Source organism: Cupressus sempervirens, chromosome 10, assembly GCF_028749045.1.
Source record: "Cupressus sempervirens isolate cs-2001-9-10 chromosome 10, ASM2874904v1, whole genome shotgun sequence".
In the NCBI taxonomy this organism is placed as follows: domain Eukaryota; kingdom Viridiplantae; phylum Streptophyta; class Pinopsida; order Cupressales; family Cupressaceae; genus Cupressus; species Cupressus sempervirens.
In genome coordinates, this window is record NC_143127.1 from 180184998 (window position 1) to 180201050 (window position 16053).

The window sequence follows — 16053 nt, forward strand, 5'->3', positions numbered from 1 at the left end:
TAGTTTCAATTAAGATTTAGGCAGCAAACTCTACTCTAAGGGTTTCAATCAAGACTCAGGCAACAAATTCTTCACAAATCATGATCCGAGGAGCTGAGAGAGAATGTACAAGCCACCAAATGAAGCTTTTTTGAAGGAGGTGAAGGATCTCAGAAGCAATATGCCTACATCGAGAGCATAGACATCATCCACGAGTAAAGGCAAATCATGTTGCTAATTTTTATGGAATCTTTATCATTTGTTTTAAACTTATTCCAATGTTTGACCCATCTGTTGGTGTTAGCCATTAATTTATAATGCTATGAAACAAAGAATATAACTCCATTAATTGGGACTGAATGTAGCCTTCCCTACAGTGTTTTTGAGAAAAATTGGAATCCTTATTTAATAGATCATTAACATTTCTTATTACTTTTGGTTAGAAACAATAGTCCACCAATATAACTGAGAGGGTGACCAAAGGGAAAACACCAGTCGGAATGATGCCCACAAGATGATGTACTTCTTAGAGGATGGACCTTGTTAGGAGTCTATTACAACAATTAGTACATATGAGTCCCTATTAGGAGACTTTGAATCCCTGTTAAGAGATCCTAACCTTATTAGGAGTTGTGCCAACCCTGTTAGAAGTTGTGGAAGACAGAAGGACCCATTGTCCAAAAAGCTTCTAGGGCAAGATCATTTAACTCAGTGTCCAACTGATCTTTCAACTATTTTTAAAAAAAATAATTGTTTGTACTGTACTTTAACTTCTTTCCTCCATATTGTCAAGTAGACCAATCACTGTCATACCTTGTAGAACAAGTCATGAACCTCAAATCCAAGTATTAAACTTTAGATCATACAATAAAACATTGGCAATGAAGTTTCCTTCACATTCACTTTGCTCTGCTTATCTTCGCATTTTGCTCTTCGTGCTTCTTGCAATCATTCATACATCTCATCCATCACTCTTACATGATAAAGGAAAATGTTCTTCCTTTAAACTGGATCCATAAAACAATTCCTTGAGTCGGCTATTACATCTTCTCAATTAATTATTATAGGACCACTTTAAGAACATGTTACACTTAGTGATAACATTAATCTTTCGTCTTGTAACTTGAATAACTTTCTATACATGTAACATTATGATGAGCGAGCTTAGCTACGTTATCTCTAGAATGTCTTCTTCACATTTTTAACTTTAGCTTCTCAGAATAACAACTCTACTAAGAGATATACCAAGTTTACCAGAACTCTGTAAACTCTATGTCAGAATAGTCTTCATTGAAACTTGCATAACTTCTTCCAGACTTAATATCTTATGCTTTCGAGGTTAGCTACATATGCTAGACACTTAGTATAATCTCCCTTTAACCTTAGTGAAAATGCTCAACTAACTATCCATACCAACTTGATCTTTACCACTATTCTTCTGTTAGATACCATAGAAAACTGTTATATTGACATCAATGATAAACACAACCATGAATGTAACATCTCATCATGATAATGATCTAATCATGTTTCTACAATACTCCCCCATAGAAGTATCATCAACATTCATGCTTCCAACAATCTCCCCCTTTGGCATTGATGATAACATAGATGAAAAACATCTAGTTCCAAAAATACCAACTGTAAAGACTGTTAACCTTTCTTTTCAAATCCTCTTCATCAATCAATCTTCCTCATTGATATATCTCAATGTGCTCTATATCAAACTATTTTTTCCATGCTTAAACTATTTTTCATGCTATAAATCTCTTCCCCATTGACATCAATGTCAAAGGTTTCAACAACCATCAATCTCTACAACAACTGTCTTTGACTAGCTCAAGTGTCAAAAAACACTTAAAAATAAGATCCAACAAAGTCATAGTCCTAGATGACTCTATCCATCATAGATACTCCCCCATATAAGAAGCATCAACATTCAGTCTAGACAAACAATAGTGCTTTGTTACATTGGACTGATACACTCTTGCATCATCTACTCTAATGTAGGAAGGGGCATAACCCCTAACATACCTTGCAAATACTTAAAAGTCTCTTTGGGAAGAGGCTTGGTGAAAATATCTGCAATCTGCTCTTTGGTGCTTACACACTCCAATCTGATTTCTTTTTCTACAAATTTCTCTGTCAACATGTGATATTTGATAGAAATGTGCTTAGTCTTAGAATGCAACACTGGATTCTTAGACATAGTCACTGTGCTTCTATTATCACAATGTATGACAATAGGTTCATTGAGTTCTATCCTTATATCCTTCAACATCTGCTTCATCCAAACAACTTGATTACAATTGTTTGTTGCTACAACATATTCTGCTTCAGTTGTACTTTGTGAGGTATAGTCTTGGTTCTTGCTTAATCAAGAAACCAATCTTCCTCCAAGAAAGAAAGCTCTACCACCGGTGCTCTTTCTATCATCCATATTTCTTGCCCAATCAACATTAGTATAAGCATATAAAGTGAAATCATTAGACCTGTCATACCATAATTCGAACTCTAGTGTTCTTTTAAGACATCTAAATATCCTTTTGACTACTGCATAATGTGCTTCTTTGGGATCAGCTTGAAATCTCGCGACAATTCCAACTACATTTTCTATATTCGACTTTGTGTGAGTTAGATATTGCAACCCTCCAATAATATATTTGTACTTCTTTTGCTCAACATTAGGTGTCTTGTCCTTTGTAGATAACTTGTGTCTAGTCACCATAGGTGTTCCAACTGGTTTGCATGTTTCCAAATCAAACCTTATTAGTAGATCTTTCAAATACTTAGTCTGAGAAATAAAGATTCTTTCTTTGTCCTGCACAATATGTAATCCTAAGAAATATCTCATTTCTCCTATCATGCTCATTTCAAAGTCCTTCTTCATTTCTTCTACAAACTGGTCACTTTCATCATCATTTCCTCCAAATATGATATCATCAAAAAATATTACCAAAATCATCAATCCATCATCTATTTATTTCCAATATAAATTACTATCTGCCATACCTTTGCTAAATCCAAGCTTTGTTAAATGCTTGTCTAACCTTGCATGTCATGTCCTAGGTGCTTGCTTCAAGCCAAACAATGCTTTCTTCAATCTGCATACTATGTCCTTGTCATCTATTAAAGGATAACCTTTAGGTTGTTCTATGTATACCTCTTCTTCAAGTTCTCCATTTAGAAATGCTGATTTGACATCCATTTGATACACTTTGAATTTCTTATGTGCTATATAAGCTAAGAATAACTTTAATGGTTCTATTCTTTCCATAGGAGCATAGGTTTCGTTATAGTCTATTCATTCTTGTTGTGAGTAACTTTTACATACCAATCTTGCTTTTTTCGTTACAACTTCACCTTGTTCATTCATCTTGTTCCTAAATACCCATTTTGTTCCTATCACATTCTTGTCTGCTAGTCTAGGAACCAATTCCCATGTCTCATTCTTCATTATCTGATCCAATTCCTATTTCATAGCTTGCTTCCAATAGTCATCTTTACATGCTTCATCTGCATTCTTTGGTTCAACTTGAGCTATCAGACATAGTTCTTCATTGATTTTGCTTCTTGTCATCACACCTTTATCTCTACTTTCAATGATATGTTCTAGTGGATGATTCTTTGTCATGTTCTTATCGGAAGTAGGAGTTGTTATCTCAACTCTTAGCTCTGTTCTAGGTTTTGAGCTTTGTTACTGCCTTTTCTCTCCTTCATTCTACAAATCATTGTTAATCTCAAAGAATACTTCATCATTTCTTGTTTTAATAACAACACTCTCATCATCATAATTGTAATCAACTACTCTTTCTTGTATCCTAAATTTCTCATCAACTCTTACATTTATACTTTCCACAATAGTCTCCAAAGTTATATCTTCTACTACTTCCTTTCCATTAACCAATATATGATCATTATCACACTCATTCAAGAGTTTTTCCATAATTGCTCTAAATTCTTCAACACTTGCTTTAAATTCTTCAACTTTATCAGACGGTGAACTCTATCTAGTTTTTCTTATTCTCTTAGGACATCTAGTCGAAAAATGACCAAACTCTTCACATGTCCAACAAACAAAAAATTTCATACCTTTTGGCTCTCTTTTCTCAAGTAGATCAATACCTTCCTTTATCTTTAAGTCTTATTCGGATCTAGATCTATCTTTTCTTTTGTTTCTATTCTCTTGTATACAATACAAGGATTCTAGATCTAGGAACTTAATGCCCTGTTCTTTACACAAATCTGATAACTCACTGAGAATTTCCATCATCTGGGTGTCAAAATTTCCTCTATTAGACTTAGGACTATCCTTTTTGAATTTTTTTCCATGAATCTCCTAAAATTTTTAAACTTTATCTTCAAGGACTTGATGCTCTAATACCAATTGTTAGAAACAATATCCACCAATATAGCTAAGAGGACGAGGGGGGGGGGGGGGGGTTGAATCAGTTATATAATAATTATCAACCTTAAATAATCTTAACCATTCAATCAAAGTAAACAACAACCACACAAAGATGCACATACACAATTACACCAAATATGTTATCTAGGGAAACCCTTGATCAGAGGGAAAACCTTGGTGGGAATGATGCCCACAAGATGATGTACTAATATAAATATTTCTTGTTAGAGAATGGACCCTATCAGGAGTCTATTAAAACATTTAGTACATACGAGTCCTTGTTAGGAGAATTTGAATCCTTGTTAGGAGATCCCAACCTTGTTAGGAGTTGTTGAAGATAGGACCCACTGTCCAAACAACTTTTGGGACAAGATCACTGAACTCACTCTCCAACTGATCTTTCAACTATTCCTTGTAGAATAATTGTCTGTATTGTATTTTAACTTCTTTCCTCTACCTTGTCAACCAAACCAATCACTGTCAGACCTTGTAGACTAGGTCATGAACCTCAAGTACAAGTATCAAACTTTGGATCATACAATAAAACCTCAACAATGAAGTTTCCTTCAAATTTTCTCTGCTTTGCTTATCTTATTCATTTCGCTCTTTGTGCTTCTTGCAATCATTTGTACATATCATCCATCACTCTTACATGATAAAGGAAAATATCCTTCCTTTATACTAAATCCATAAAATAATTCCCTTAGTCAACTATTACACCTTCTTAATTAATTATTATAAGACCGCATTAAGAACACGTTACACTTAGCAATAACATTAATCTTCCACCTTGTAACTTGAATAAATTTGCATACATGTAACATTATGGCAAGTGAGGCTAGCTTCATCATCTCTAGAATGTATTCTTCACATCTTTAAATTTGGCTTCTTAGAATAACAAATCTACTAAGAGATATAACAAGTTTACCAAAACATGCCTCTGTAAACTCTATCTTAGAACAATCTTGACCGAAACTTGCATAACTTATTCCAAACTTAATATCTTATGCTTCTGAGGTTAGCTATATATACTAGACACTTAGTATAATCTCCCTTTAACCTCACTTAGTGAAAATGCTCAACTATCTATTAATACCAACTTAATCTTTTTCGTTGTTCTTCTGTCAGATACCACATAAAACTGCTATTTTGACATCAATGAAAAACACAGTCATGAATGTAACATCTCATCATGATAATGATCTAATCATGTTTCTACAATACTCCCCCATAGAAGTATCATCAACATTCATGCTTCCAACACTTTCACCATCCTATTGTTTCTTTTGTGATATCGTTCCTCATGGAGTTTTAATCACACCCAATGTACATTGAATTCTCTAGATGTGTCAAAACAATGTGGTGCCCATTATTTCATATTGATTTTGGATTGATTTAGAGTTTCTTTTGTTTTCTAGGCAGCCGAACCTACATCATTTATGAAATTTATTTTATATTGCTTCAATATATATATATATATATATATATTCTCTTTACGTATAGAATGCCAGAAGAACCCTGCTGGTGCATGTAGATGCACCCTACTATTCTATAGTGGCCCTACCATTTATATAGGGTTGCATGTATACCCCACAAATTTCTAGGGAATCTTTGAGTGCAACAAAAGCTCACATGCCATTGGGCCCCTCCCCCCCATTAGATTCTTCATGTTACCCCCATAATGGCCCTAATAAAAAAATCCTAATTGATGCACAATTCTTTAATTCTTGAACAGACAAACATGTGAAGTAAAAAATGAAGGTTGTCTATTCTAATGCAAAAGTACTACATCTCACCTATGTTTTTAACATCCCAACCTGCAATATATGTATGCATTTTTAAAACATATAAAGTTCACAATGTATTTTACTTTTGGGATTGATTTATTTCTTCCCCTACTCAAACATAAACAACACTTATCGATCATCTCTATTTGAATGTACATATCATGATAGATAATGCCCCTTATATGGACAAAGTAGTGGCATGTGTATCTCCTGAGTGATGATTGTGATTATTTTTTGATGCAAGTTAAACTAACATGATTGTCCGGTGATGTGTGTACATCACATAAATATTGGTTTGTCCATATCACATCCAATTATAACGAGAAAATGTAATAGGAGCTTTAGCATTGATTTTTTACTAATAAGAAATACCAACATAGTAGCAGAGAGAAATTGTCTCTGGGTACGTAAAATTTCTCTAATAGAGAAAGTGTCTCTAGGTAAGTACACTTTTTGCAATTTGGCTTGTAGTCCTCGTAATGTTTGGTTACAGAATGTATTAATTATAAGCTTTCAGTTAGAATTTGATTGGTAGGATTTTCTAAGGCAATTGCATTCACAAGTAGCTTAAAATTGGATCAAACTATATCCTAGTTAGAATAACTAAAATTGTAGGACCAACATTCATTACACTGCATATTTGTCCACAATTAATTTCCATCCATAATTCGAACATGATCACCACTTCAAAATGTATTAGAGACATTTTCCCATTAGATCACATTCATCTTCTACTACATGATTGTCTAATCTTCTTATGCTATGGTTACAATTCCCCTCTAATCAGGCTAATTTTTTGGATGCAATGAAGATTATTGGCTGCAAATTATATTAAACAGCGGGATAAAACTTTCCTTTAGTCTAAGGTGGAGACATCTTAAGTGCTTTTCTATTCATGGGAAAGAATTAAAAGAATAAAGAAGCCAAGCAACAAGTAGGGAAATGTCAATAAGAAACTTAATATCAAGCAGAGTCATTGAGGCCTCAAAGTGGGAAGGAAGTGCATTGAACACAAAAAATCAAAATATAGAAAAATAATGTAGACCACACTATACAATCAAAACTAAGTTGCTGAATTGGGAATGAGAATGGGTACACAATGCCTGTAGATGCTGAAATAAATAAATGTTCAAGACTCCAATTCACATTTGTCAAATGCATTCATTTGGGGTTTATAATGCCTTATCAACAATTTGATCTTGTTTTCATCTTGCAGTCATGGTGATCCACATATTTTCTATGCTTTGATGGAAATTATTACCCTATTCCAAAGTTATGTTCTTTACATTCATTTAGATGGCATTTTAAAGGAATTTTGTCAAACAGTTCCTATGCATGTCTCTCCTTCCACATTTCAAATATAGTAATAAATTAAATAGCTTAACTAAATTGTTTTCCCCTCTGTAAGGCTTTGATGGGTTTTCATACTATGTTTTAAAGGTCCTAGTTTGCATGGGCATGAAAGACTTTAGCAAAAATTGTGGAACTCAACATTACACTTGCCAATTTAATTTGCTTGAGTCTGAAAAGCCTCTCAGCAGATCTGTAATGAACATATCCTACAACCATTGCAACTTATTACATATCAATATTAATTTTTCCTTGATGTTGTAGCTTAATAATGTTGGATTACCAATCCCTACAATTTGCATGTAAAAAAATAAATGAAAAGAAGAAGTCACAAAATAGCCATTGTGGGAAATCCTGAGTAGTATGTAACTACTGTAGGGCCTAAAGAATTCAGAATCCCTCATCACATAACTAAATAGGCCACCATTAAAGCCTAGACAACAATTTAAACAATCAAAAAAATCAACTTATCTAAATTTAGCAACATTTTCTCTTGAATTCAGAGTTTCGTCTTTTGCTAATGAAAATCAAGTTTGCATCTATAGTAATGTATAAATATATTTATTTCTATGAGGAAAAAGATTTGTTAAAGAATGATAATTGATTTGCACTTGTTGGTCTCCACTATACAGGTGACTTGGTCAAGCACAATGGATTCACTAGATTCTCAACAAGAGGGACATGACAACACATCACCGGAGCACCAACAGAGAATAAATGTCACTGTGGTACATTCAACTTCAACTATCTACCCTCACTCCTACTATTTGATGAGACTAGAATATGGTCTATTTTATCATTTCATTTTTAGTTGAATTTGCAAACTTTCTAAAGACTTTGATGTTTAAGAACATGATGTTTATGATAATTTCAGACAGATGTGTGCATAATTAGTTTCTAGGACTAAAATGAATATGCTATGAAATGATATGTCATTTGGTTACAAAATAGTGAGGATGATGTTTTTTTTCTTCCTTAGCTAGGTTGGGTAGTTTTCCTGCAGCAATGTGACATAGTGTAAACTAATTTTGTTGACATATTTTGAATTAGTCTTGATGTATGTTATTACTTTGGAGGCACTAATATTTTGCAGAATTAAAGGTGAAGTCAACTTAGCTAAGCAGAGTCAGTAGCCCAAGAAAATGGTGGTAGATTTCATTAATGACCTTCCACATCACCAACCATTTTGTCCATAATAGCCAATACCTATTTTCAGGGAAGCGGGAGTCAAAACGAGAAATCTAGGGGTTGTGAGCTCCTAAATTCCTATTCCATTTTGCACCAAAGTTAATTCATCTATTGTAATATTCAATGCCATCCATTATTTTGATAGTTGATGGAGTCTAAAATCTAGGAATTCTATTCCTAGTTTGTGCTTAAATAACTGGAAGTCTGTGTTCTAGAGGAGCTTTTTGCTAATTAGTTGTTTTTAGTAGAACTAAGAAGTTTCTAAGTTTTTGAGTACTAAATGTAATATTGTATTTTATTAGTATGTACATTTACTATTGTTATGAATAAGAAGATCATTTTAGGTTTCCATCTCTGAGTCATTCTACTTCACTTCTCTGTGGGGGCCCACACAGGGAGTGAACTAATTAGTTAGCATAGGATTTACCCCTCAGTTTGTAGAACTAGAGTAGACTCTACTATTCTTGCAACCACTAATAGCATAATTAGTGTGTTGTTCCTACAATATAGGCAGTTGAAGTAGTTCTTAGCTGTATTTTCATGCTTTGCTGAAATAGATTTGATTCTTAGCTTTAGTGTAGATTTCTTGTAGCATAATCATTTGAATTTCCTTAGAGTAATGCTTAAGTTGAGAGAAGTTTGAAGCATATACTTTGTAGACACCATTTCAAGTTTACATCCCTGGTTGATAAATTAAATGATCAAAATGAGTTGGATTAGAAACACTTGGGATGTCCAATCCTATATTAAGTAGTCCATTGCTGTAGGATTTTGATCCCTTTCTTTGGCCAAGAATTTTTGCTGCAATTGTCAGGGTTGATGTTAATTCAAACCAATCTTTGTAGTTGCATTTTTATTCCTTCTAAAATAGACTTTAGTGTTAAAGAAGCATGTTATGCATAGAAGAAGAGACCACCTTGGGGGATTCCTTCCTCGTGATAATCAGGAAGAACCATCCAATGATTTTCATCCTGAACTAGATGAACCCTAAAGAGAGAACGATGAAGATGAACCTTTTGAAAATTTATTTATTGATATTCAAGTTAAAATACCTTCATCTTTAGAAGAATCACTCCACTTGAATGAACTTTTTGCTGAACCTGCATATCAAGATAATCCACTAGCCATTGTTATATATCAAGCACTAGCTCATCCTCCAAGAATGGTTATGCCTACCTTTCCTTTTCCTATTCCACCTCAGCAAGGGAATCAAAACTTGAAGAACATACCTGCTGCTACCCTTCCAAAATTTTATGGCCTTATTATAGAAGACCATGAAACCTTTCTCTTTGAGTTTGACATTCTCTGTAGAAGCTATGACTACACAACTGATGCCCATAAGTTGAAGTTGTTTTCGTCTACTCTAAAGGAAGCTGCTCTAAGATGGTTCATGGGGTTGGGTGTAAATGTTGTAGCAAACTGGACTGAAATGAGTAATTTGTTTCTTCAAAAAAATAAAGAATATTGCATGTTAGGAATAAGGTGTCTCAACCTTGGATAATTCCTATTCTTATTACTTGTTTTGTAAAATGTATTTCTTGCAAATAATGTTGATGTGTCGGCATCTCGAATTATGTATAAGGAGATCATAGCTAAAACGGTTATGATGGATTCCTATGAAACGTAAGAGCTATTTCAGGAAGATTCAATGATAGGTGAAGACATGTGGCAATTGATAAATTTGAGTATTGTACACTCTACCCCAATAGTGGGGTTAAATTTTTTTAGGGTTCCTATTTTCTTAGAGAATGGTAAAACCCTAATACAGTTACCTTTGGGCATAGCCCTAAAGTGAAGCACATGTTATAAGCATTTTTTAGGGTTGCGAAGAGAAGGGATACAAAAAAAGTGTATTGTTGGTACTACGAGTTGCTACTGGAGTCTTCTGTTGTTGCTGTTGAACTTGCATTGCAAGTGTATTGTAACCTTGTGTTGAAGATAATACATTGTACAGGTTCTGGAAGGGTGGGGTTGTTTTACCGAAAGGTTTTTCCCCACAGAAAAAATCTTTGTGTTATGTGTTTCTTTCTCTGTCTATTTTCTTTATGCTTGCTTGGCTGAAATATTGTTGTTTACATGATATTGAATATGTAAGTGTAAAAGATTTTAATAGGATTTGCACCATACTTCTCTTAAGAGATTAGTGTAGGAAGCTGTTTCTGTACTTGAGTTTTCTTACAAGTGGTATCAAAGCTTGATCAACTTTTGATCCTAGTTGTTGGGTAGGGTTTTTTGAGCTAATCTCAAGTTGAGTGGGTGTCTTGTGCAGAGCATCTTAAATCTTATTTGCAGATTGAGATGGTGAGTTCATCATATGGAAGAATGGAGGTGGAGAAATTTAATGGCACTAATTTTGAGTTGTGGAAACTCAAGATGGAAGACATGTTGGAAGATCATGACCTATGGGAAGTGACTTCAAATGCTATAAGACTAGCAATTGTAACTCAAGCAGATTGGGATATCAAAGACCATAAAGCTAAGGGTCTCATAAGACTCTGTTTAACTGATGTAGTTCTTCTAAATGTTCTAGATGAGAAAACCACATATAGTTTGTGGGAAAGACTTGGGGCCGTGTATCAGGCCAAATCTTTGGTGAACAAGTTGTTCCTGAGGAAGAAGCTGTACTCTTTGCGAATGGAGGAAGGTGGATCCTTAACGAATCATTTAAATGCATTTAATTTACTGGCTGCACAGTTAACATCAGCTGGTGTCAAGTTAGAGGAGGAGGATCGTTGCTACACACTTTTGTGTTCTTTACCGGATTCATGGGACCATCTTGTGATGGCTCTCAAAAGCACGTTAGTCACTTTCAAAATGGATGATGTGGTGTCTTCACTGCTATCAGAGGAGATGTAGATAAAGGCTTCCATTTCAAAAAAAGAAGCCCTTGCTATTCGTGGGAGATCCATGGAAAGAGGGAAGAAAAATGACAATAAGGGTAGATCCAAATCTCGTGGGAAGTCAAAGACTTCCAATAAGTCCAAGGCAAAATGTTGGAACTGTGATAAACTTGGGCACTTCTGTAAAGACTGCAAAGAGCCGAAGAAGAAGAAGAAAGGTTTAGATTCAACTTTGGAGAAATCTCAAGAAGATGGCAATGCATTCATTGTAGCTTTGGAAACCCATGCATCTGATGATGTGTGGTTGGTTGACTCGGGTGCATCTTTTCACATGACCTCTTATCAAAATTGGTTCTCAAAATATGAAGAGTTCGATGGTGGAAAGGTGTACTTGGGTGATGATTCTCACCTAAAGATAGTTGGACGTGGAAGGATCACTATCAAATTTCTTGATGGAAAAGTAAAGGGAATCAATGGAGTTATGCACATTCCAGGTTTGGCACGAAACCTATTATCTGTAAGTATGCTGAATGATGTGGGTGTGCAAGTTGTTTTTTCGAAAGAAGGATGCAAGATGATGAGAGGATTGATAGTTCTCGCAAGGGGTACTAAGAGAGGTACCTTATTTTAGCTAGATGCATGTATTCCTCTATGTAATAGTTCTTCATCCTCACCATTTGAATGAGCAGTGAAGAATATTGTGGTTATTGGTTCCGATGGCAATGCAAACACTTTGGAAGGTAAGCTTCCTATAGAAAAGACAATGTTGTGGCATTTGAGATTTGGTCACATTGGTGAAAAGGGTCTCAGAACCCTGAAAAATAAAAATCTTGTTGAAGGGTTAAATGATTGCAATCTCGAGTTTGACTTCTATGAACACCGTGTCTATGGTAAACAAAATCGTGTTCAGTTTTACTCGAGTTCTCACAAATCTTCTGATGTTTTGGATCTTATTCATTTTGATGTATTTGGTCTTGTAAAAGTTCCTTCAATCTCGAAGTCTATATTTTTTGTATCTTTCATAGATGATTATAGTAGAAGGACATGGATTTATTTCCTTAAAATTAGGACACAAGTCTTTAGTCGATTCAAGGAATTTAAAGCCCTTGTAGAGAATCAGACTAGTAAGAAGATTAAGTGTGTGAGAACTGACAATGGTGGTGAGTTTTGCTCAGCAGATTTTGAACAATTCTATAAAGAATAAGGTATCAAGAGGCATAAGACAACTCCTTATACCCCACAACAAAATGGAGTTGTAGAGAGAATGAACAGGACACCGATGGAGAAGGCTAGGAGTATGCATAGTGGAGCTGGTTTAGAACAAAGGTTTTGGGCCGAAGCTATGGGCACTGCTTGTTATCTGGTTAATAAATCTCGTACATTAGCCCTTGGTAAGACACCCATGGAGGTGTGGTTTGGTAAGAAGCCTTCAATTAGACATCTTCATGTTTTTGGTTGTGAAGCTTATGCACATGTTCCAAAGGAGAAAAGATCTAAGTTGGAAAACAAAGCTATTAAATGTATTTTCATTGGGTACAGTGCTGGTGTGAAAGGATACAAGCTTTGGGATCCTGTGACTAGTAAGGTGTTGTATAGTAGAAATGTTATTTTTAGAGAGCTAACATCTTCTCCTATTGTGCTACAACTAGATGAAAAAGAAAAGGAAAAATATGTTGTTCAGTTGCCTCCTACCCCTGAGAAGATTGAACAGAGAGACCATGTTGGGTATAATGATGAGGAGAGCTCTAGCAGCTCTGATAGTTCAGAAGAAGAGGAAGAACAACCTCAACCACAACCCTTGAGGAGATCCATGAGAGAAAGAAAGCAACCAAAAAGGTTTGGTTATTCTATGTTAGATTCTAGTTGTGCTTTTGCTTTGATTATTAACATTGATGAGCCTAGATTTGTGAAAGAGGCTTTAGGCATGGAAGATGCAGGTTCTTGGATTAAGGCTATGGATGATGAGATGGCTTTATTAGAGAAAAAAAAAACTTGGGACCTTGTACCTTTGCCTAAAGGGAGAAAATTTGTTGGCTGTAAATGGGTGTTCAAGAAGAAATTCAATGCAGATGGCAGTGTTGAAAGGTACAAAGCTAGATTGGTTGCAAAGGGGTATTCATAGGTAGAGGGAATAGATTATGGTGAAATATTCTCTCCTGTTGTAAAGTTGACATCCATTAGATTTCTATTATCTCTTGCTACATCATATGGTTTAGAGATAGAATAGATGGATGTGAAGACAACTTTCCTTCATGGTGATTTGGAGGAAGAGATTTATATGTCATAGCCTGAGCACTACATTGTTAAAGGTAAAGAATCCTTAGTTTGCAGATTAAAGAAATCTCTATATGGTTTGAAGCAATCTCCTAGGATGTGGTACCTTAAGTTTGATGCTTTTGTGTTGTCAATTGGATTTTTAAGATCGAAATTAGATCATTTTGTTTATTTTAGAGTTGAAAATGATTTCCTTCTTATTGTTGCATTATATGTTGATGATATGTTGCTGTTTGGGAAGAGTAATGGTATGATTTCTGATTTCAAATCTCAATTTTCAGCACAGTTTGAGATGAAAGATCTTGGGGCAGCTAGGTACATCTTGGGTATGGAAATTTGTAGAGACAGGTCTAACATAAAAATTTGGTTGAGTCAGAGTAAGTATGTGAAGTCTTTTTTGTACAAGTTCAACATGGCAGATTGTAGACCACTATGTGTTCCTATTCCTATGGGAACAAAGTTATCTGTAGATGATTGTCCAAAATCTCATAGTGAGATGGAGGACATGAGTAGAGTACCTTATGCTAGTGTAGTTGGTAGTCTTATGTATGCTATGGTCTGTACTAGACCAGACATTTCCCAAGCAGTGGGAGTCTTGAGTCAGTTTATGGCTAATCCTAGACGGGTACATTGGGATGCAGTTAAGCGAGTATTTATATATTTAAGGGATACATCAGATTACTCCATATGTTATCATGGTAACTCTTCTAGATTTTTGCATTTAGTTTGTATTTGTGAGTTTTTGGATTCAGATTGGGCAGGTGATATTGACCGCAGGAGATCGACTAGTGCTTATGTGTTCACTATGTTTGGTGGCGCCATCAGTTGGATGAGCAAGAGACAACCTATGGTTTCTTTGTCTACTACAGAAGCTGAGTACATGGCTGCTACTCATGCTTGTAAGGAAGCCATTTGGCTTAAGAGATTGTGTTCTAATGTTGGTGTTGATGCAAAACAGATTACTATTTGGTGTGACAGTCAGAGTGCTTTTCCTTGCGAAGAATCCAACTTTCCATGCCAGAATGAAGCACACAGTTTCACTTTGTGAGAGATATGGTGGAAGATGGAAAGGTAAATTTAGAGAAGGTAGATACTATGAAGAATGTTGCAGATGCATTAATGAAACCAGTGGGCACTGAGAAGTTCAAATAGTGTTTGGAGTCTATGGGCCTTTTGGCCTATAGCGGTTAGTTCTTGTTATGTTGTTGTTGCTCTTATAAGGTGTTCGACAAGTGGGAGAATGTTAGGAATAAGGTGTCTCAACCTTGGATAATTCCTATTCTTATTATTTGTTTTATAAAATGTATTTCTTGCAAATAATGTTGATGTGTCGGCATCTTGAATTGTGTATAAGGAGATCATAGCTAAAACAGTTATGACAGATTCCTATGACACGTAAGAGCTATGTCAGGAAGATTTAATGACAGGTGAAGACATGTGGCAACTAATAAATTTAAGTACTGTAAACTCTACCCCAATAGTGGGGTTAAAATTTTTTAGGGTTCCTATTTTCTCAGAGAATGGTAAAACCCTAATACGGTAACCTTTGGGAGTAGCCCTAAAGTGAAGTGCATGTTATAAGCATTTTTTAGGGTTGCAAAGAGAAGGGATGTGAAAAAAGTGTATTGTTGGTACTGCGAGTTGCTACTGGAGTCTTCTATTATCACTGTTGAACTTTCATTGCAAGTGTATTGTAACCTTGTGTTGAAGATAATACATTGTGCAGGTTCTGGAGGGGTGGGGTTGTTTTACCAAAAGGTTTTTCCCCATCGATTTTTTTTTTTGTTATGTGTTTCTTTCTCTGTCTATTTTCTTTATGCTTGGTTGGCTGAAATATTGTTGTTTACATGATATTGAATCCGTAAGTGTAAAAGATTTTAATAGGATTTGCACCATACTTCTCTTAAGAGATTAGTGTAGGAAGCTATTTCTGCAGCTGAGTTTCCTTACATTGCAGACGTCAAGATATGAAGGGGGATGCCATTTTTAAAATTTTACAAAAGGAGGGTGAAACCTTGGAAGCCTATGTTTCCAGATTCTTGTTCAATGTGAAGCAGAATACACAACATAACCTACATGTAGAATCTAAGAAGCATCTTTTTTTGAGAGTTGTGCAAGAAGAAAGCATGGAAGGCTTGGACCTAATGGCTAGAGGAGATGTTACACAAAGGACTTGGAATGAAATCAAGGAGATATGTCAGAACTATTCAAGAGCTACTTTGAAGAG